The sequence below is a fragment of the Anabrus simplex genome, chromosome 3 (assembly GCF_040414725.1).
Source record: "Anabrus simplex isolate iqAnaSimp1 chromosome 3, ASM4041472v1, whole genome shotgun sequence".
In the NCBI taxonomy this organism is placed as follows: domain Eukaryota; kingdom Metazoa; phylum Arthropoda; class Insecta; order Orthoptera; family Tettigoniidae; genus Anabrus; species Anabrus simplex.
Genome location: NC_090267.1, coordinates 6,528,941 through 6,553,073, shown reverse-complemented (window position 1 = coordinate 6,553,073; position 24,133 = coordinate 6,528,941). Strand labels below are relative to the sequence as shown.

General features: G+C 36.3%; 1 long non-coding RNA gene across 1 annotated transcript in view; it reads right to left on the bottom strand.

Annotated features, from left to right (window-relative positions):
* Positions 1-438: 438 nt before the first annotated feature.
* LOC136866918 (uncharacterized) overlaps positions 439-24,133 on the bottom strand; it is a 41,529-nt gene continuing 17,834 nt past the window's right edge. Inside the window, exons 2-3 of the long non-coding RNA XR_010859582.2 lie at positions 14,403-14,519; positions 439-522 (exon numbers count right to left, since the gene is read on the bottom strand). This is a non-coding gene — a long non-coding RNA (uncharacterized lncRNA). The remainder of the gene's footprint in view (positions 523-14,402; positions 14,520-24,133) is intronic.

The following is a 24,133-nucleotide window of genomic DNA, read 5'->3' as shown; positions in this document are numbered from 1 at the left end:
ATAAATATATATATTCAATTTCAATATATATTCTAAATTCAAACATTTTTATTGTTGCTGACAAGTATAATAAACAAACTAACTTTGGAACATATTTCCACAGAGCTCTTCAATAAAATTATATCCAGGAATAGATTTGAGCTATTCGTAAGTTATTGAACATTTCACTCGATGTGACCTTGAATTGCAGAGATCAAACAATCATCCTGAGCCAGGTAATGTGCAGGCTGCCTGTTCTGTTTTCCTTTAGGCTTACTTAATATCTGTAGGGCATCTACTGCCAAGTGCATCATGAAGTGTTAATCCACCCTATTAAAGTCTAACTATCTCAGCCACATCCGAGCGCATGATCTTGAGATCTGGTTGCTGATGCTCGCTACTGATACAAGGAGGGAGCTAGAGAACACATTCGATATTATGTAGGATTACGGCTACTTACTTGTCTTCTTCTTTGAAACATGGGACCAGTTGTTCAACTCTACTTTCTTCTATTTTTATCTCATGCTTACCATCTGCAGCAGGCTATAAATAAGGAAAATCACATAAGAAAAGTGAAAAGGAAACAAGAATAAATAATATAAATATACAAGAAATAGCTGTTAAAATAAATTTCATAATTCCATATTAGAAATATCACTAACTTCCAACATTTAAAAATACAAGAATGAAAAGGAACAAACAAGTGTCAAATCAAATCTAAATATATAGAGAGATGGGAACAAGAAAAAGAGCACATAATAGGAAAAACATAATGATAGGACAGAACCAGGAGTGAAAGTAGTAGAAAAAGAGGAACTTGAAAGGACAAGAATAAACTCCAAATTTCTCTTCCTGTTCTTTCCTTTTCCTACTTGGTCCCATCATTGTGTTTATGTGTTCTATCTCTATATATAAAAGGCTAAGTTCGACTTACTGCAATCAATGCTCAGCCAAAACTACACAACATAGAGAAATGACATTTTGGGGATATATTTATATTACAGTGTTGGTGCTTACTAAGGGAGGATGTTTGGATACTCCGTCGCCAAGGGGCTGTTTAAATGAATACATCTATATCTCAAAATTACCAGTTTACAGAATTAAAAACCAGTGTTTGGAATTTACTTCAAAAATAAACAAACAAGTATTTTCTGTTTTCAGCAAATTCCCTTAAGGAAGCTGAAAAATGGTGAAAAAGGGGTTGAATACCTTTTACGAGGAACCTTAGGCTATATCTCAAAAGCTGAAGTTGTTACAGACATAAAAATTGGTATTTGGAATCTTCATGAAAAATAAACACACTTTTTTTTTTTTTTTTTTTTTTTTCAGAAAATTCTCATAACGCGGGATCAAACAGGTGAGAATGTGTGGTGAATTTTTAAAAAGTATACCTAAAAAAAAAGTTACATTCTACAGACATTAAAATTGGTGTTTGGAATCTCCTGTAAAAGTAAGAAAACATGCATAATTTCTTTTCAGAAAATCCACTTAGTGGGAAGTGAAAAAGACGGTGAATTTTTAAAATGAGTATCTCTAAAGTAGATCTGAAAATCTTTGCATGTTACAGACTTGAAAATTGGTATTATTAATTTAAAAAAGAAAATAAAGGAACATATATTTTTTTGTTTCAGGAAAAACACTTAAGGGGGTAAAATGACAAAGTGGAGTTGAATTATTTTTAAGATACTGATATCTCAAAAACTGAGGATGTTACAGATGTGAAAATGAAATTTGCCTTTAAAAATAAAGAAATATATATATCTCTGTTCTTGGAAAACCTATGTGGGGGGGGGTCTGAAAAGGAGTGAGATATAGATAGAAGTGTTTTATTATTATACTTATCTATATAAATAAAATCTTAATGATCGTGTATCTGTATATTAACTATTATTTTGGCAAAATTTCTGTACAGTTGTATGTTTCAAGGAGTAAAACTAAACATATGCATATATTTTAGCTTTTGTTTCCTGAAAGTACATATTTTTAGCCCTCTTCCTAAAATTAAAATGCGGCAAAACCTGCCAGACGAGCTAGAAAATTGAAATTTTCTACAATTATAGGTTTTATCCTTTAAATGACAGAAAAATTCAAAGATATTTCAATTTTTCACCTTTTACTCATGGAAAATATCAAAATATGGAGGCAATTTAATGATGGTGCAGACCTTCATTTTGATTTATTTCATGGCTAAATGGTAAGTCGTATCACAAAACGGATAGCACAATCTCAGTATAATTTGGAGTGATCTACAACTTTGGTCCTATGACTTTTTGTCATATCTCTATCCATTGTGCCTTAGATTTGGCAGTGTTTCACGACTGTAAGTAAATTTTGCAGTTTTTATATGTATAATTCGTAGTTTGGCATACTTTTAGGAAAGGCAGAATCATCAAATCCAGCATGAACATTGGCCTATCCAGAAGCCACATGTGAGACAAATTCTACATTTCTAGCTGTCACATAAGTATCCAAAAAGTAATGCAGTGTGTGAAAACCTTCCCCAAATTTCCTCCTATTCAAAGATTCTAACTCAGTTTAACCCATAAATAGAAGAGATATGATAAAATGTCATAGATCAATGCTTTAGACTGCTAAAGGAGGCATCTTATGGTGCAACCTCTTTGTCAATACAACATGCCGTTTAGCAGCAATTAATCTCTATTTGACTGTAATGCTCTAAACTTGCATATACCTTAGTATGTCAATCTATATATTTTCAATGAAGTTGGATTTGTAATAATCTAGAAGGGGTGTGTCTGCCATTATAATTAATACTTTACAAATCGTTGGTGACTGTCAGCAGGAAGGTATCTGCTAATGTAATCAATACTCCCCACATCGACTTTTACTGGCAGTAGGACTAGTGTCCTCCTGTAGGTCCTGCGTAACTGGCAGAAGGCAAATGAGCATGCCGTTTTCTTCAAACCTCCCCTATCCTATTTTGTCTGGAAGTAGGAAAAAGGGCTTGTCATTGTAACAAAATCACCCCAAAATTGATTGTGACTGCTCAGTAGACAAGGGGGGCTTGTATTATAATGAAAATTTCTCAACTCGATTTTGAATGGCAGTAGACAAGCGAGCCTGACATTATCATCACAACTCTGCAACTTGCACTTTACTCTGGAAACAATGTATGGGAACTCCCCATGATGTTTCTTGGATAACTCTAAGAGACCTGCAGTTTAAAAACATCTTATTCACTGAGTGTACAGTAATTTACTTCGATGTCCGTATACAATGTAGAATTCCGTTGTGAAGCACAGGTACATTTGCTAGTCTTTATATAAATGATGACTTGACCTGCCACAGACTTGCTTCTTTCCATTACCTGAGTTCCCAGAGAGGATTCTGATACACTGGTTCTCATCCCATTAAAACTCTCCATGTCCCATCATGTCTATGTTCAGTCTAAAAATAGTCAGTTGTTTCACTGTACTTTGACTCTAGAGAGTCTGAAGGCTTGAAGAATACTGACTTGTGAAGTTTACAACATTTAAGTTCAAGTGCTAAAAGACTCTGTTCAACTGTAGCTTTAAAAAACCATAAACCGGCTTGTAAATAAAGTTTAGTAAGCAGCACAATTTTTTTCTGTCATTTTGGATGAAGGAGTAGTAATACGGAAATGTGGCAAATGTTGGGCTGGAATGACTTGGAAGTAAGGAGGATAGCAGCTCGACTAAGCAGACTAATCTGAGCTGCCAGTGGAGAGATGGTTTGAACTGACATTTGTAGAAGAATAAGTTTGAGTGGAGTTTTTAAATGCAGGGAGGATCAAAATATGAACATAAAGTCAGTATTCAAGAGGAAATTAGTTTAAATACTCGTTTGTAAAACAAGGAATTTCAAAATGGAATAACTTGATAAATGTCCAACTCTCCTGAAATAAATTAAGAAAATTTTAGACTTGTCTTTGAATAGAAAATAACTTGACTTTGTATGCAATACTTTAACCCTTTCCCACAGACTATCTTTGACTCACTGTCTGGCAAAACCTAGAGTAATAATTTGCTTGTCAGGTATACGCAGACCCGCTCCTCCCTCCGTTTGGAATGATACAACAAGGAGCATAATGTTAAATTGCTTGTTCATAAAGTCAGTCTGAATTGCTCGACCTGATGGGCTCTTATTTCCTTGGTAATGCAGAGAACGCAGGATTTCACCCTGAATCCCCCAATTCATTTCATTTTCAAGATCCATCGGATGAAGATATTTACTGCTGCTTGCTGAGCTTGTTGTTTTAAGGGGCCTAACATCGAAGGTCATTGGCCCCAAAAGATATTTACATACCAAATCATACTTCGTCTCGGACACACAAATTATAAACAATACTTCACTGAATGGGATTAGAATTTAAATTGACATTAGAAGGAATATTATGTAATTAAGTAGAGGCCCATACTCTGACACAGAATTACTGGAGGATTAAAACTGATAATTATGTTTTGTAAAGTAAGCCAAATATTTTGAAAGGAGACAGTACTTGAATGAACATTTCCTGTCCTGTACGGTATTTTGATTTCACTTAGATTCATCTTCTGTCCCAACTGCTTCCCAGACCATTTCTATTATCATACCTACAACTTCAAACTCACTACAATTGCATTCGTCAACATATTGATCTAATTTGTAACAAATATCCTCTGCACTCTACTGGTTATGTGCAGCCATATTGCTGCAGTGTGATTACATTCAGTCAGCTGTCTGTTCTATCTATGAAAATGTATAAAATAACACTTTATTTCAGGATTCCATGCATGCCAGTTGTATCTAGGAAACGTAGGAAATTCACTGGTTCAAAGAAGTTACATGTTTAGCAGACAGATGGCAGAGGAAGTCTGTTTGAAAGTTGAGTACACTTTACTATGCAATCTGCAGGAAAGAGTTAACTGATGATGTCTCTTGGATTTATGAATGAGACAATCTACAGAGAAATTTTAGGTTTCACTTTCTCAGAAGTAAGTCATCACTGTTCTTAAAATAATAAAAATTTGGAGTGTAGTTAAGTGTCGTTAAGCATTTCATCACTAGAACTGCAGCCAGCCAAATTCATTAATCTAAACCTTACTAAGGAAAGATAAATTCTGTTATATATTTCACAGCAAAAGGTAAGAAAAAATGAGTGGCTTGAGTAGGAACAGAAAGATATCAAGATTTTAAGCTACCTGGGCAGACCTGCAGTTGGTGGATATGCTGAAAGCCTGGACTAAACTTCTATAAGATGAATCTCTTCTATGGAGATGTCCCAAAGCAGACATATCAGCACATTGGTTTGTATATTAATTCTTATACAGAAAAAGTACCCCTTCATTTTAAAACACCACCACCACTTCAAACAGCTTATAGTAACTTCATGCTATCATCACAAGAGCACACAAACATAGTAAACTGGCAATTCTCCAGATATATACCTCAGGTAGCAATGTAGTGGAGGACTTGAGGGCAGTACCAGTTACCATACCGTACCTAGCAGATCTACTTGAATATATGAAAACTGCGTAAGAAAATTGACAAATTACGACTTCTCCAAGGACCTCCAAATTGCACATCTAAAATTGAGGGGTGAAACTTTGAAATCTGATCAGCAGTTTTCTCATAATGGTCTAGTCAATCTACCGATTAATTGAAATCTGTTTACCTGTGATGTGCTCGGGTCTGTAAACACGTGTTCGGTTTCTTCCTTTACACATGTCACTGCTGATTCATGTTCAAATTCTTCCTGCAGAAAAGTCAACACTTTGGGAACTATCTTCAGACACATCTATCTTAACATGGACAACAAAATATAGGCCTCCCTTTACAAGCAGCCATCATTACAAAATAACAACAGATATTCAAAGCCTCCAACTAGAAGCAGCCATCATTACAATTTAAGAAGAGATATTCAAAGCCCCCTCCATGAATGGCCATCATTACACAATAACAATAGATATTCAAAACTTCCCTCTATGAACTGCCATCATTACACAATACATATTCAAAGCTTCCCTCTATGAACTGCTATAATTACACAATAACAATAGATATTCAAAGCCCCCTCTATGAGTGGCCATCATTACACAATAACAATAGATATTCAAAGCCTCCCTCTATGAGCAGTTATCATTACACAATAACAATAGATATTCAAAGCCCCCTCTATGAGTGGCCATCATTACACAATAACAATAGATATTCAAAGCCTCCCTCTATGAGCAGTTATCATTACACAATAACAATAGATATTCAAAGCCTCCCTCTATGAGTGGCCATCATTACACAATAACAATAGATATTCAAAGCCTCCCTCTATGAGCAGTTATCATTACATAATAACAATAGATATTCAAAGCCTCCCTCTATGAACTGCTATCATTACACAATAACAATAGATATTCAAAGCCTCCCTCTATGAACTGTTATCATTACACAATAACAATAGATATTCAAAGCCTCACTCTATGAGTGGCCATCATTACACAATAACAATAGATATTCAAAGCCTCACTCTATGAACTGCTATCATTACACAATAACAATAGATATTCAAAGCCTCCCTCTATGAACTGCTATCATTACACAATAACAATAGATATTCAAAGCCTCCCTCTATGAACTGTTATCATTACACAATAACAATAGATATTCAAAGCCTCACTCTATGAGTGGCCATCATTACACAATAACAATAGATATTCAAAGCCTTCCCCTATGAGTGGCCATCATTACACAATAACAATAGATATTGAAAGCCTCCCTCTATGAGTGGCTATCATTACACAATAACAATAGATATTCAAAGCCTTCCCCTATGAGTGGCTATCATTACACAATAACAATAGATATTCAAAGCCTCCCTCTATGAGTGGCCATCATTACACAATAACAATAGATATTGAAAGCCTCCCTCTATGAGTGGCTATCATTACACAATAACAATAGATATTCAAAGCCTCCCTCTATGAACTGCCATCATTGCACAATAACAATAGATATTCAAAGCCTCACTCTATGAGTGGCCATCATTACACAATAACAATAGATATTCAAAGCCTCCCTCTATGAGTGGCCATCATTACACAATAACAATAGATATTCAAAGCCTCCCTCTATGAGCAGTTATTATTACACAATAACAATAGATATTCAAAGCCTCCCTCTATGAACTGCTTTCATTGCACAATAACAATAGATATTCAAAGCCTCCCTGTATGAACTGATATCTTTACACAATAACAATTGATAATCAAAGCCCCCCTCTATGAGCAGTTATCACTACACAATAACAATAGATATTCAAAGCCTCCCTCTATGAACTGCTTTCATTGCACAATAACAATAGATATTCAAAGCCTCCCTCTATGAACTGATATCATTACACAATAACAATAGATATTCAAAGCCTCCCTCTATGAACTGCTTTCATTGCACAATAACAATAGATATTCAAAGCCTCCCTCTATGAACTGATATCATTACACAATAACAATAGTTATTCAAAGCCTCCCTCTATGAGCAGTTATCATTACACTATAACAATAGATATTCAAAGCCTCCCTCTATGAGCAGTTATCATTATACAATAACAGGTATTCAAAGCGTCCCTTTATGAACCGCCATTATTACACAATAACAATAGATAATCAAAGCCCTCTCCATGAAATGCCATCATTACACAATAATAATAGATGTTCAAAGCGTCCCCCTATGAGCAGTTATCATTATAAAATAACAATAGGTATTCAAAGCCTCCCTCAATGAGCAGTTATCATTACACAACAACAATAGATATTCAAAGACACCTCAATGAGCAGTTATCATTACACAATTACAATAGATATTCAAAGCCTCCCTCTATGAGCTGCTATCATTACACTACAACTACAGATATTCAAAGCCCCCTCTATGAGCAGTTATCATTATACAATAACAAGAGATATTCAAAGCCCCTTCCATGAGCAGTTATCATTATGCAATAACAATAGATATTCAAAGACCCCTCCATGAGCAGTTACCATTATACAATAACAATAGATATTCAAAACCTCCCTCTATGAACTGCTTTCATTGCACAATAACAATTGATATTCAAAGCCTCCCTCTATGAACTGTTATCATTACACAATAACAATAGATATCCAAAGCCTCCCTCTATGAACTGCTTTCATTGCACAATAACAATAGATATTCCAAGACTCCCTCTATGAGTGGCCATCATTACACAATAACAATAGATATTCAAAGCCTACCTCTATGAGTGGCCATCATTGCACAATAACAATAGATATTCAAAACCTCCCTCTATGAACTGCTTTCACTGCACAATAACAATAGATATTCCAAGCCTCCCTCTATGAGTGGCCATCATTACACAATAACAATAGATATTCAAAGCCTCCCTCTATGAGCAGTTATCATTACACAATAACAATAGATATTCAAAGCCTCCCTCTATGAACTGCCATCATTACACAATAACAATACATATTCAAAGCCTCCCTCTATGAACTGCCATCATTACACAATAACAATAGATATTCAAAGCCTCCCTCTATGAGCAGTTATCATTACACAATAACAATAGATATTCAAAGCCTCCCTGTATGAGTGGCTATCATTACACAATAACAATAGATATTCAAAGTCTCCCTCTATGAGCAGTTATCATTAACAATAACAATAGATATTCAAAGCCTCCCTCTATGAACTGCTATTATTACACAATAACAATAGATATTCAAGGCCCCCTCTATGAATGACCATCATTACACAATAACTATAGATATTCAAGGCCTTCCTCTATGAGCAGTTATCATTACACAATAACAATAGATATTCAAAACCTCCCTCTATGAGCAGTTATCATTACACAATAACAATAGATATTCAAAGCCTCCCTCTATGAACTGATATTATTACACAATAACAATAGATATTCAAGGCCCCCTCCATGAATGACCATCATTACACAATAACTATAGATATTCAAGGCCTTCCTCTATGAGCAGTTATCATTACACAATAACAATAGATATTCAAAGCCTCCCTCTATGAGTGGCCATCATTACACAATAACAATAGATATTCAAAGCCTCCCTCTATGAGTAGTTATCATTACACAATAACAATAGATATTCAAAGCCTCCCTCTCTGAGTGGCCATCATTACACAATAACAATAGATATTCAAAGCCTCCCTCTATGAGTAGTTATCATTACACAATAACAATAGATATTCAAAGCCTCCCTCTATGAGTGGCCATCATTACACAATAACAATAGATATTCAAAGCCTCCCTCTATGAGCAGGTATCATTACATAATAACAATAGATATTCAAAGCCTCCCTCTATGAACTGCTATCATTACACAATAACAATAGATATTCAAAGCCTCCCTCTATGAACTGTTATCATTACACAATAACAATAGATATTCAAAGCCTCACTCTATGAGTGGCCATCATTACACAATAACAATAGATATTCAAAGCCTCACTCTATGAGTGGCTATCATTACACAATAACAATAGATATTCAAAGCCTTCCCCTATGAGTGGCCATCATTGCACAATAACAATAGATATTCAAAGCCTCCCTCTATGAACTGCTATCATTACACAATAACAATAGATATTCAAAGCCTCCCTCTATGAGTGGCCATCATTACACAATAACAATAGATATTCAAAGCCTCCCTCTATGAGCAGTTATCATTACATAATAACAATAGATATTCAAAGCCTCCCTCTATGAACTGCAATCATTACACAATAACAATAGATATTCAAAGCCTCCCTCTATGAACTGTTATCATTACACAATAACAATAGATATTCAAAGCCTCACTCTATGAGTGGCCATCATTACACAATAACAATAGATATTCAAAGCCTCACTCTATGAGTGGCTATCATTACACAATAACAATAGATATTCAAAGCCTTCCCCTATGAGTGGCCATCATTGCACAATAACAATAGATATTCAAAGCCTCCCTCTATGAACTGCTATCATTACACAATAACAATAGATATTCAAAGCCTCCCTCTATGAACTGTTATCATTACACAATAACAATAGATATTCAAAGCCTCACTCTATGAGTGGCCATCATTACACAATAACAATAGATATTCAAAGCCTTCCCCTATGAGTGGCCATCATTACACAATAACAATAGATATTGAAAGCCTCCCTCTATGAGTGGCTATCATTACACAATAACAATAGATATTGAAAGCCTCCCTCTATGAGTGGCTATCATTACACAATAACAATAGATATTCAAAGCCTTCCCCTATGAGTGGCTATCATTACACAATAACAATAGATATTCAAAGCCTCCCTCTATGAGTGGCCATCATTACACAATAACAATAGATATTGAAAGCCTCCCTCTATGAGTGGCTATCATTACACAATAACAATACATATTCAAAGCCCCCTCTATGAACTGCCATCATTGCACAATAACAATAGATATTCAAAGCCTCACTCTATGAGTGGCCATCATTACACAATAACAATAGATATTCAAAGCCTCCCTCTATGAGTGGCCATCATTACACAATAACAATAGATATTCAAAGCCTCCCTCTATGAGCAGTTATTATTACACAATAACAATAGATATTCAAAGCCTCCCTCTATGAACTGCTTTCATTGCACAATAACAATAGATATTCAAAGCCTCCCTGTATGAACTGATATCTTTACACAATAACAATTGATAATCAAAGCCCCCCTCTATGAGCAGTTATCATTACACAATAATAATAGATATTCAAAGCCTCCCTCTATGAACTGCTTTCATTGCACAATAACAATAGATATTCAAAGCCTCCCTCTATGAACTGATATCATTACACAATAACAATAGATATTCAAAGCCTCCCTCTATGAACTGCTTTCATTGCACAATAACAATAGATATTCAAAGCCTCCCTCTATGAACTGATATCATTACACAATAACAATAGATATTCAAAGCCTCCCTCTATGAACTGCTTTCATTGCACAATAACAATAGATATTCAAAGCCTCCCTCTATGAACTGCTTTCATTACACAATAACAATAGATATTCAAAGCCTCCCTCTATGAACTGATATCATTACACAATAACAATAGATATTCAAAGCCTCCCTCTATGAACTGCTTTCATTGCACAATAACAATAGATATTCAAAGCCTCCCTCTATGAACTGATATCATTACACAATAACAATAGATATTCAAAGCCTCCCTCTATGAACTGCTTTCATTGCACAATAACAATAGATATTCAAAGCCTCCCTCTATGAACTGATATCATTACACAATAACAATAGATATTCAAAGCCTCCCTCTATGAACTGCTTTCATTGCACAATAACAATAGATATTCAAAGCCTCCCTCTATGAACTGCTTTCATTACACAATAACAATAGATATTCAAAGCCTCCCTCTATGAACTGATATCATTACACAATAACAATAGATATTCAAAGCCTCCCTCTATGAACTGCTTTCATTGCACAATAACAATAGATATTCAAAGCCTCCCTCTATGAACTGATATCATTACACAATAACAATAGATATTCAAAGCCTCCCTCTATGAACTGATATCATTACACAATAACAATAGATATTCAAAGCCTCCCTCTATGAACTGATATCATTACACAATAACAATAGATATTCAAAGCCTCCCTCTATGAACTGATATCATTACACAATAACAATAGATATTCAAAGCCTCCCTCTATGAACTGATATCATTACACAATAACAATAGATATTCAAAGCCTCCCTCTATGAACTGCTTTCATTGCACAATAACAATAGATATTCAAAGCCTCCCTCTATGAACTGATATCATTACACAATAACAATAGATATTCAAAGCCTCCCTCTGTGAGCAGTTATTATTACACAATAACAATAGATATTCAAAGCCTCCCTCTATGAGTGGCTATCATTACACAATAACAATAGATATTCAAAGCCTCCCTCTATGAACTGCTTTCATTACACAATAACAATAGATATTGAAAGCCTCCCTCTATGAGTGGCTATCATTACACAATAACAATAGATATTGAAAGCCTCCCTCTATGAGTGGCTATCATTACACAATAACAATAGATATTCAAAGCCTCCGTCTATGAACTGCTACCATTGCACAATAACAATAGATATTTAAAGCCTCCCTCTATGAACTGATATCATTGCACAATAACAATAGATATTCAAAGCCTCCCTCTTTGAGTGGCCATCATTGCACAATAACAATAGATATTCAAAGCCTCCCTCCATGAATGGCCATCATTGCACAATAAAAGTAGATATTTGAAGCCTCCCTTATAAACGACCATCAATACACAATAACGATAGATATTCACAGCCTCTTTTCCTGAGCAGCCATTATTACAAAACAATACTTGCCTTAAAGCTTACCCAAGGACAGGTGGATTCTACATATGAAGTTTGGTGGAAATATATCCAGTAGTTTTTAAGTTATAGAAAGACAGACAAACAAACAGACACCAAAGCTAAAAAATATGGAGATGGTCATTATTACACTGTAATGGATAACTGTACAGAAATTTTGCCAAAATTGTAAATGCACACACACACAGTTGTTACAATTTGATTTATATAGATAGGTGAGGAATCTGCTCCACACACAATACCTTTTGTCCTATGTCTGCTATACTTAGCCTGAGAAATGGACCTTTCATGATATCTCCCTTATGCACATGAGAAAAAATTTTAGAATTGGATTTCCTTCAAGTTTGGTCGATTTCCAGTCAGGTTGGTCTTGTACTGTACATATTGTGGGAGAGTAAAATCACCATTTCGGTTCCCTATAAAACCCCTCTCCATTCTGAGAATTCGAGATGGTATTGACCTTAAAACCTACCCTTGGACAGGTAAATGCTAAATATAAAATTTGGTTCAAATATCTTCAATAGTTTTCAAGTTGTAATAAATGCGCTTTACATGCACCTGCTCTTGCGTTAAGTCCGGTGGGACTTGTACCGAAAAATGGTCCATTAATGACATTTCCCTTATTAAACCTGGTATCGAAATAATGCACATGAGAAAAAGGTTTAGAAATGAATTTCCATTAAAGCAGGTAGATTTCCATTAAGTTTGGTTGTATATATTTTGAGGGAGTGCGAAATCACAGTCTCGGTTTTGCATAAACCCCAAGTCAGTTCAGGGATTTAGAAACAATATTTGCCCAAAAACCTTCCCAAGGACATATGGATTCTAAATATGAAGTTTGATGGAAATATATCCAGTAGTTTTCAAGTTATAGCAAGACAAACAAACAGACACCAAAGCAAAAAATTTATGCAGATGGTCATTATTACACCTGAAACGGATAACTGTATGGAAATTTTGCCATAATTGTCATGTACAGGCACACGGTCATTACGATTTTATTGATATAGATAGAAGATAGAAGATGAGAAATCTGCTCCACGTACAACACCTTCTGGGCTATGTCCGCTTGACTTAACCTGAGGAACTGATCTTTCATGATATCTCCCTTATTAATCCTCCTGTCGAAAAAATGCACATGAAATAAAAATTTTAGAAATGGATTTCCATCAAGTTTGGTCGATTTCCAGTCAGGTTGGTCTTGTACTGTATATATTGTGGGAGAGTAAAATCACCATTTCGGCTCCCTATAAAACCCCAGTCCATTCTGGGAATTCGAAATGGTATTGACCTTAAAACCTACCCTTGGAGAGGTGGATGCAAAATATAAAGTTTGGTTCAAATATCTTCAATAGCTTTTCAAGTTGCAAGAAATATGCTTTACATGCACCCTCTCTTGAGTAAAGTCCGGTGGGACTTGTACCTTAAAACGGTCCGTTAATGATATTTCCCTTATTAATCCTGGTATTGAAATGACGCACAAGAGAAAAAAGGTTTAGAAATTAATTTCCATTAAGGCACGTAGGTTTCCAGTAAGTTTGGTTGTGGATATTTTGAGCGAGTGCAAAATCACAGTTTCGGTATAGTATAAACCCCCAGTCAGTTCAGGGATTTAGAAGCAATATTAAACCTAAAACCTACCCAAGGACAGGTGGGCTCTAAATATGAAGTTTGACGGAAATATATCCAGTAGTTTTCAAGTTACAGAAAGACAGACACCAAAGCTAAAAGTATGCAGATGGTCATTATTACACCTGTATGGAAATTAAGCCAAGATAGTCAATGTAGAGACATGAAGTCATTACGATTTTATTTATACAGATGAAATACAAAATAAATTATAGATTTTAGAATGCAATACACCATTTACAATCATGGTGTATGTTGACAACCTAAAAGAGTAGTATATTATAAAATTTCACTTCCAAAAATAGCACTAATTTCTTTAATACAGAGCTGTTGAACATGAGTTAATTCCAAACACTATACAGTAACCTGGAATGGTACTTACAAAAGATGTACGTGCTGTTTTTTCAAGCCAGACTGGTTCCTCCTTGATCTTCATTTTCTGGTCCATTTCACACAGCAAGAGAAGTACTTACATGAACTTGAGCATACTGATTGTCTACTGAAACAAGGAACAGAAAATACCTAATTATTATTAGTGTCAGAGTTTGCAGACATACAATGTAAGCAAGAAGGCCTGCAGCTTTCTGTGACTGTGAACTTCTTTATCATAGCCTGACAGCCTTTAGTCCTGCAAGGAATCCTAACTACAGGGACATGGTTTTTATTTCAAACAGTCCACATGCACTGACTGTGAATGAACCACCTCCTGCCACCACATCCTGAGCTACCTTGCAGGTTCACAGACTAGTCTTATACAGATTTCCATTTCACCTTATTCTGTGCTTATCTACTCATTTTTACATAACTATTACATCCTCCATGTGCTCCAATATGCACCATAGCCCTACCAAATTCCTACCACACATACGTCCCTTTGAAATCAGTTGAACAAGTTTTGGTTTTCTCGTGGTCTATTCTGTCAATCTCCTCTTTAGCATGACTTCTGCCACATCGTTCTTCTTGTACAAACCTATTCAGTATCTCTTCTTTCTGACCTGAATAATCCTTCCAACTAATCACACACTTCATTAACATCACAATTCAGAGGTTTTTACTATATTTCTTTCCATGTTAGCTGTTATCCATGTCTCACTTCCATACAGTGATGGCTTCACAGCACTATGTTCAGAACCATCTGTATAGTATCAGTATTTGAGGTGAGCACAGGTTTTCTACTATTAATATTATCAACAGTTGATACTAGCTCCAGGTGCTACTAATGAAGAGAACCTAAGACAGTTTCTGTATTTATTTGAATACTTGAAGGACCATGTTATGATACATTATGGCTGTCATGCTCAACTAAGCTCCACATGCTTATCATGAACAGTCTCTCAAGACATTTAATGTGTTTATTTTAACCCTTTCAGACCGTGTACGCACAATTGTGCGGGTTCGTATTTTAGTTATCCCTGACCATATTTGATGAATTTTCGGCGCTAGACCGGACTGCAGTGATTGTGCAGGACACGTGGCGTGTATTTCAATTGATTTTAGTATGCGCTTGACCGTCAGGGCGAAGGAAGAAGAGTTTAAAAAGCACAGTTGATCGGCGAGATGGCAGGAAGCAGTAGTGCCGAAGGTAAGTATCTATTTATTGCGTTTATATTAATCTACAAGCTTTACTGAATACCAGAATATATTCAATGAAGTGTGTACATTGGTTAGTGAACGTAAATTTTGAAGCTTCACCATCGTACGTGATACAACGAAGTTTTGAATTTTGATACAATTGTGTGGGTCCTGTTTTTCAGATGTTAGTTTTTATTTTGTAAAATAAACTATCAATATGTGTATTGAGGAGCATTTTAGTCAGTTTTTGACATACAAACAAAAATTCACACCTCCAGTTTTCTATCAGGTCTGAAAGGGTTAATAGAAGGGGACTTTTTATGTGTCACCCCTTACAGCTCACTTACCCACCTTGGAAAAGGAAGTCAGAAATACATCACAAAGTATGCATATGACAGAAACAAAGGTACAGAGTCACTGGTCTTACATATACAGTAGTTAGTAATCCCAACTGTAGAGAGTACACAGGTGTTTCATTCAGTGGAAAGGAATAATGGTTCAATCACAGTTGGAGAATGGGAGTTACTGAACAAGTGGTTGTCAGAGGAGGTCTGCATAGAGATCCTTTTTCTGAGGAAATGCATGGATCTGGTCTTCATTAAAACAGGATGGCAGACTGACATGTAATAACAACTTCTGGCTTGGAGAGGAAAACAATGGATACTCTCTCACTGTTCATTTCCGTAGCGTGCCTCCTCTGTAATACCAATGTCGCACCAACACAGACAGGTCTTATGGCGATGATGGGATAGGGAAGGAGAAGTGGCTGTGGCCTTAATTAAGGTACAGCCCCAGCATTTGCCTGGTGTGAAAATGGGAAACCACAGAACACCATCTTCAGGGCTGCCGACAGTGGGGTTCGAACCCACTATCTCCCAGATGCAAGCTCACAGCTGCACCCACCTAACCCCATGACCAACTCACCCAGTCGTATGATTTTTTAACAAAAAACCTATTATATCATTATTATATCATATATCTTGTAAAGAAAAACATATTTGCCCTATAATAAGTGCTTTAATATTCTTTGTGAATAATTTGAAATGTACCACAATTCTGAAACAAATCCCAGCCTTTCATCCTGAACTATCCTTACCCTTGTGCCATAATAAATTGGAGAATCTAACATCAGTGAATTTATACTTAATAACAACAAAATTTACTCAGAGCTGTTGGCATACTGTTTGATGTATGCTAGATAGTGGATCAAATTGAGACTGGTGGTGAGTTAGTGAGTTAGCCTGGTTTAGCTACTCTGCATTTGCTAAGTGAAGTGATGAAAACACTTCCATTACTATGGAAAAACAAGGGACAATACTAAGTTTCCGTACCACAAACTGAGGACTGAACATTGCTAAAGGAAGAAATTAAGCATATTTTATACATGTTCCATATAAGAATAAAAATGAACAGTTTATATAATGGATATTAACTACCTATATAATTATATGATGTAGTGTTACAGAAAAATGCTGAAGGTGATATGGGTATAGCAAAACACAAATAATAAGTTAATGAATCGAATCTACCAAAGCAAAATGTTTTGATGAAAAAATCTCATGAGAAGAATGTATAGAATGATAGAACACATCTAAGGATACCCAGAATTTGTTCAGTTAATATATATATATTTATTTATAGGAATGCTGTTTCAAGATAGAGTCCCCGATGTGTGAAGTTATGTTGCCCGCCGAGCGAGCCTATCCGGCAGCCTGCAAGCATGCCAACTGAGAGCGACGAGGAGTTTTGACGTCACGAACTGTGAAACACGGTCAGGGCCAAGTTGCGTCAGCCGTTCCATCGTTAATATCTTTTGAGTGGATAAGGTCTACGCCGTCATGTAGCCCAATTTTTTATGACTATGACTCCCAAGTTTGAAAGAAGTATGTTAAGGATTAAGGGTGATATTAGAAGAAATAAAACAATCAAAATTTCTCCGAGATCCTGTATAAAGAGGCAGGCATTTTGCCTGTAAAGCCAGTCTTTTTTTGTGCCACAGTCGAGGCCAGTCGGTCGGCTGTTGGTCATTCTGCCGCCGTGATGTAAGTCACCAGTTCGACTCGCCGATGAAAGTTTAAGTCCGCGTACTATTGAACTCTGATTCTACAACGCACCTACAAGACTTAAAGGAACTACAGTATCGTCTGCGTGTGGTAACAGAAGTTGTGTATGAGTTGAGACGCGGACAGTTAAAGAGTTTAGCTATTTACAGGAGTAGTGTGACCCGAACTTATATTTTCTCACTAGTACGATACTATGCTACCAAGTTCTTAAACGTAACTGGATGTTTGAATTTCAAGACGTGATAGGATTTGAATGACAGTGTTTAAAACTTTGAGGTGATTTAACATTGAATGCTAAATATGATAAAACTTTGTCGTTAGTGAAACGTCAAAACTGTACATAATTTTGTATTTAACCCTAACAAGTGATAAAACTGTGCTAACAGCGAAATGAAATTCAGTATTTCAAACTGTCCAGGTGATTGAATTTTGTGGTAGTAAAACGTCAAACTTTACCAAGGTGTTAGAATATTCGTAAAACTGTACGTTTATGTTACGAGTTACTGACACAATTAGTTGAATTTAACAGTGCTATCGAACTTAGGATTTATTTTCCAAAGGACCAGGTTCTTCATAGAACATAGTCTTAGAACTGTGGTTAAATAAACTGGTGTGGTTAACATTTGTCAATTATCCAGATAGGACTTGTGTCCAACCCAGTCTTTTTTTTTACCATTATTTAATTGTGAACGGGACTAAATTCACAGAATAAATTCTTTAGTTTCATTTTTTTTTTCAATAATTAATTCGAACTTGAACTGCGTATTTGAAAGTGAAATATTTTACTCCCTACGTCATAATTCAGACGATGTTCTCACATTTAACTTTGATAAAGTAACTTATTAATTTTCCGTGGCTGATACATCACAGATTAAATTATGAGTTCAATTTAATTTATTAATGAACTCAATCCAGTAGTAATGACTATGTACGTCGAGTTCAGTGATATTACATTGTAATTATCCAGTGCAATCACACTGTGAGAACAGTTTATCGTTACTTGTGATCTGTTTAAACCGTGCGCGTAGAGGCGCGCGGCTGTGAGCTTGCATCCGGGAGATAGTAGGTTCGAATCCCACTATCGGCAGTCCTGAAAATGGTTTTCCGTGGTTTCCCATTTTCACACCAGGCAAATGCTGGGGCTGTACCTTAATTAAGGCCACGGCCGCTTCCTTCCAACTCCTAAGCCTTCCTATCCCATCGTCGCCATAAGACCTATCTGTGTCAGTGCGACGTAAAGCCCCTAGCAAAAAAAGATCTGTTTAAAAACGCCATTAAAAATAACTTTGCTTGTGCAGATCAAATACTTTACGAGTCCATTTCGAATCCTAGTGCAGTGTTACACCCAATATTATGAGTGCTCCTAGATCATCAAGATCTTCTAGATATTCAAGACTTTCTAGAAATTCGAGATATTGGAGACCTTTTCGGAAGATGGTGCCGCCATGAATGAACATTGCGAACCCGCAGTATACCAGTACCAGCTCAATCCGAGCAGAAATACTCATAACTACTGTGCTGAGGTGATGTTGAATTCTGATTTTATTTTATGAATAAACTTTTGAGCAAAATTAAAAACATTCCATTATATTTATTTTACTTCCCCCTCCCTGTAACAAATCAGATAGAGACCAGACACCTCTTTGTCAAGTCTCGTGTTCAGCTAGCCGACGTAATCAACATTTACTGTTACAATGTATATGAGTAACGAATTGGAATCAGAGATAAGGCTTTTTGCAGATGATGTTATTCTGTATAGAGTAATAAATAAGTTACAAGATTTTGTGCAAATGCAAACAGACCTCAACAATGTTGAGATGGACAGCAGGAAATTGTACAATCAAAGTCAGGTTGTGAGTTTAACTAATAGGAAAAGTCATCTCAGTTTTAATTACTGCATTGATAGGGTGGAAGTTCCTTATGGAGATCACTGTAAGTACCTAGATGTTAATATAAGGAGAGATCCTTATTGGAGTAATTACATAAATGGGATTGTAAGTACAGATCTCTGCACATGGTTATGAGGGTGTCAGGGTTTGTAGTAAGAATGTAAAGGAGAGGGCATATTAGTCCCTGGAAAGACCTCCAACTAGAGTATGGTTCCAATGTATGGGACCCTCACCAGAATTACTTGATTCGAGAACTGGAAAAAATCCATAGAAAAACAGCTTGATTTCTTCTGGGTGATTTCTGAAAAACCAGTAGTATAACAAAAATTCTGGTAGGTTTGGGGTGGGAAGGATTGGGAGAAAGGAGATGAGCTGCTCGACTAAGTGGCATGTTCTGAGCTGTCAGTGGAGAGATGACGTGGAATGACTTTGGTAGACAATTTTCAGTGGTGCTTTTAAAAGTAGGAAAGATACCATTAAAAAACTAAGTTGGAATTCAAGAGGAAAAATTGGGGTTAATATTTGTTTACAAGTAGTGGAATTAGGGATTGGAATAATTTACCAAGGGAGATGTTCAACAAATTTCCAAAATCTTTGCAATAATTTAAGAAAAGGCTAGAAAAACAGCAGATAGGGATTCCGCCCAAAACCTGGGTGACTACCCTAAAGGCAGATCAATGTTGACTGATTGACTGATTCATTCATTGATTCATTGATTGACTGATTGATCTGAATTTTTGTTGCTAGTTTACGTTGCACCGACACAGACGGGTCTTATGGCGACAATGGGAAACAGCTAGGACTGGGAAGGAAGCGGCTATGGCTTTAATTAACGTATAGCCCCAGCATTTGCCTGGAGTGAAAATGGGAAACCACAGAAAACCATCTTCAGGGCTGCCGACAGTGGGGATCGAACCTACTACCTTCCAGATGCATGCTCACAGCTGCGCGCCCCTAACCACACGGCCAACTCGCTTGGAGATCTGAAATAGACTTTTAGGTTATTAGGCGATGTCGAGTACATCTAGTACAATCATGCTATGTAAATTACAGTACAAATATAGTCAACTACACACCTGTGCGATTGTAACCCACTATCTCATACCATGTCACATGGAGAAGAAACTGTCATTCAGCAGTCAAAGTGTTAAAGGGAAATGTAGAGTAGAGGATAGGAAAAGACAGGTGGAACAGGATCATGGGAAGGAGAAAAGGGAGGAGGAAGTAGCTTCTGCAGCTATCAGGAAAGATAGGGCTGACCAGGAGGGGAGGGGATCAAAAGAGGTGGGTAGGGTTGAGGCTCTGGTCATGGGGGATTCCATCATTAGACACGTGGGGAAAGTGTGTGGAGGAAAGGGAACCAGGGTAGAATGTTATCCAGGAATTGGGTTGAGACAGATGTTGAGGAAAGTAGAAGCGAGAGAGGAGGGGTAGGAGAAGGTGGTAGTGTTTCACGTTGGTACCAACAACGTAAGGCAAGCTGATATAAGTACCAAAATAGTTGGAGATGTGTGGGATCTGGTAAATGCAGCACGGGTGAAGTTTAAGAAAGCGGAGATTGTTATTAGTGGAATACTGTGTAGGAGGAATACTGACTGGAGGGTGATTGGGGATTTAAATGAGACTATGGAGTGGGTATGTGGGAAACTGGGAGTGAAATTTCTAGATCCTAATGGGTGGGTAGGAGATAGGGATCTGCGCTCGGATGGCCTTCACTTAAACCGCAGTGGTACGTATAAGTTAGGAAATTTGTTTGGAAGGATAATAGGGAGGTACATTCAGAGAAACGGGATGGCCTAGGGAGCGGTGATAAGGGAACAGGGAACTGGAAATCAAGTAGGGATGACATAAAATTGTTAGTGTTGAACTGTAGAAGTATTGTAAAGAAAGGAATAGAATTAAGTAATTTAATAGATATATATTTACCAGATATTGTAATAGGAGTTGAATCATGGCTGAGAAATGATTTAATGGATGCAGAAATTTTCTCATGGCACTGGAGTGTGTATCGTACAGATAGCATAGGAATGGTGGGAGGGGGAGTGTTCATTCTGGTGAAAGAAGAATTTGTAAGCTACGAAAAAGTTAAAGATGAGACACATGAAATTCTAGGCGTAAGTCTCATTTCTAAAGATAATAGGAAACTTGATATATTTGGAGTGTACAGATCGGGAAAGCGTAGCACTGACATGGATTCGGAATTATTTGATAGGATAGTTAGCTATGTGGGAAATTACATGGAAAGAAATGTGATTGTAGCGGAAGATCTGAATTTGCCAGATGTCAGTTGGGAAGGAAATGCGAACGACAGGAAGCATGACCAACAATTGGCAAATAAGTTAATATGGGAAGGACAGCTGATTCAGAAAGTGATGCAACCAACCAGAGGGAAAAATATCCTGGATGTGGTGCTGATAAAACCAGATGAGCTCTATAGGGAAACTGAAGTAATAGATGGTATTAGTGATCATGAAACTGTTTTTGTCATAGTCAAAAATAAATGTGATAGAAAGGAAGGTCTCAAAAGTAGGACTATTAGGCAGTACCATATGGCTGATAAAGCAGGCATGAGGCAGTTTCTAAAAAGTAACTATGATCGGTGGAAAACGGTAAATAAAAATGTAAAAAGATTCTGGGATGGGTTTAAAGAAATTGTTTTGGAATGCAAAAACAGGTCTGTACCTTTAAGGGTGGTAAGGAAAGGTAACGACCCACCTTATTATAATAGGGAAATAAAGAGACTAAGTAGGAGGTGCAGACTGGAAAGAAATAGAGTTAGAAATGGCTGTAGAAGTAATTAGAAATTGAAGGAACTTACTAGAAAATTGAATCTAGCAAAGAAGGCAGCTAAGGATAACATGATGGCAAGCATAATTGGCAGTCATACAAGTTTTAGTGAAAAATGGAAGGATATGTATAGGTATTTTAAGGCAGAAACAGGTTCCAAGAAGGACATTCCAGGAATAATTAATGAACAAGGGGAGTGTGTATGTGAGGATCATCAAAATGCAGAAGTATTCAGTCAGCAGTATTTAAAGATTGTTTGTTACAAGGATAATGTCCAGATAGAGGAGGAGACTAAGGCCAAAGAAGTAATAAAATTTACATATGATAACAATGACATTTACAATAAGATACAAAAGTTGAAAACTAGAAAAGCAGCTGGAATTGATTAGATTTCTGGGGATATACTAAAGACAATGGGTTGGGATATAGTACCATATCTGAAGTACTTATTTGATTATTGTTTGGTCGGAGGAGCTATACCAGATGAATGGAGAGTTGCTATAGTAGCCCATGTGTATAAAGGAAAGGGTGATAGACAAAGCTGAAAATTACAGGCCAGTAAGTTTAACATGCATTGTATGTAAGCTTTGGGAAGGCATTCTTTCTGATTATATTAGACATGTTTGCGAAATTAATACCGGTAACTGTTTCGATAGAAGGTAGTTCGGTTTTAGGAAAGGTTATTGCACTGAAGTTCAACTTGTAGGATTCCAGCAAGATATAGCAGATATCTTGGGTTCAGCAGGTCAAACGGACTGTATCGCGATTGACCTGTCTAAAGCATTTGATAGGGTGGATCATAGGAGACTACTGGCAAAAATGAGTGCAATTGGACTAGACAAAAGTGTGACTGAATGGGTTGCTATATTTCTAGAAAATAGATCTCAGAGAATTAGAGTAGGTGAAGCTTTATCTGACCCTGTAATAATTAAGAGGGGATGTCTTCAAGGCACTCCTCTCAGTTTTAATTACTGCATTGATGGGGTGAAAGTTCCTTTTGGGGATCATTGTATCTAGGTTTTAATATAAGGAAAGATCTTCATTGGGGTAATCACATAAATGGGTTTGTAAATAAAGGGTACAGATCTCTGCACATGGTTATGAGGGTGTTTAGGGGATGTAGTAAGGATGTAAAGGAGAGGGCATATAAGTCTCTGGTAAGACCCCAACTAGAGTATGGTTCCAGTGTATGGGACCCTCACCAGGATTACCTGATTCAAAAATTGGAAAAAAATCCAAAGAAAAGCAGCATGATATGTTCTGTTGCAATGTTTGGGTTGAGAAGAATTGAGAGAAAGAAGAAGAGCTGTTCAACTAAGTGGTATGTTACAAGTAACTATTCTCATTTTGGTTCCGTATTGAAGTTGACGTATGTCTCAAATATTATTACAATATTATAAGTCCACCTGTTCAATACAATACAATATGATCCACTATTTGAAATGGTAAAAAAATTTCAACATAATACATAAAAGTCAATGGTACATGTTTCACCCTCCTTACGGGCATCATCAGCCTATATCAATCTTAAAAATAATACAGATGGAGTCATTCTAATCTTATAAATTATAGGTTAAAATGTTGAAAAATGATTTCGTAAAACATTATACAATAACATCTAAAACAACGATAATGCACCAAAGTATGTTAAAAATGTAAATTAACTGTTTTTGAAGATTAAAACGTGGTTAAACATGAATTTTGAGAGTTCAAAACTAAAATGGATCCTTTTTTTTATAATATCATTAAGACTGTGATGGCGTTGAATGTAAACACAATCATCAAAGGGGGATGTTACTTCA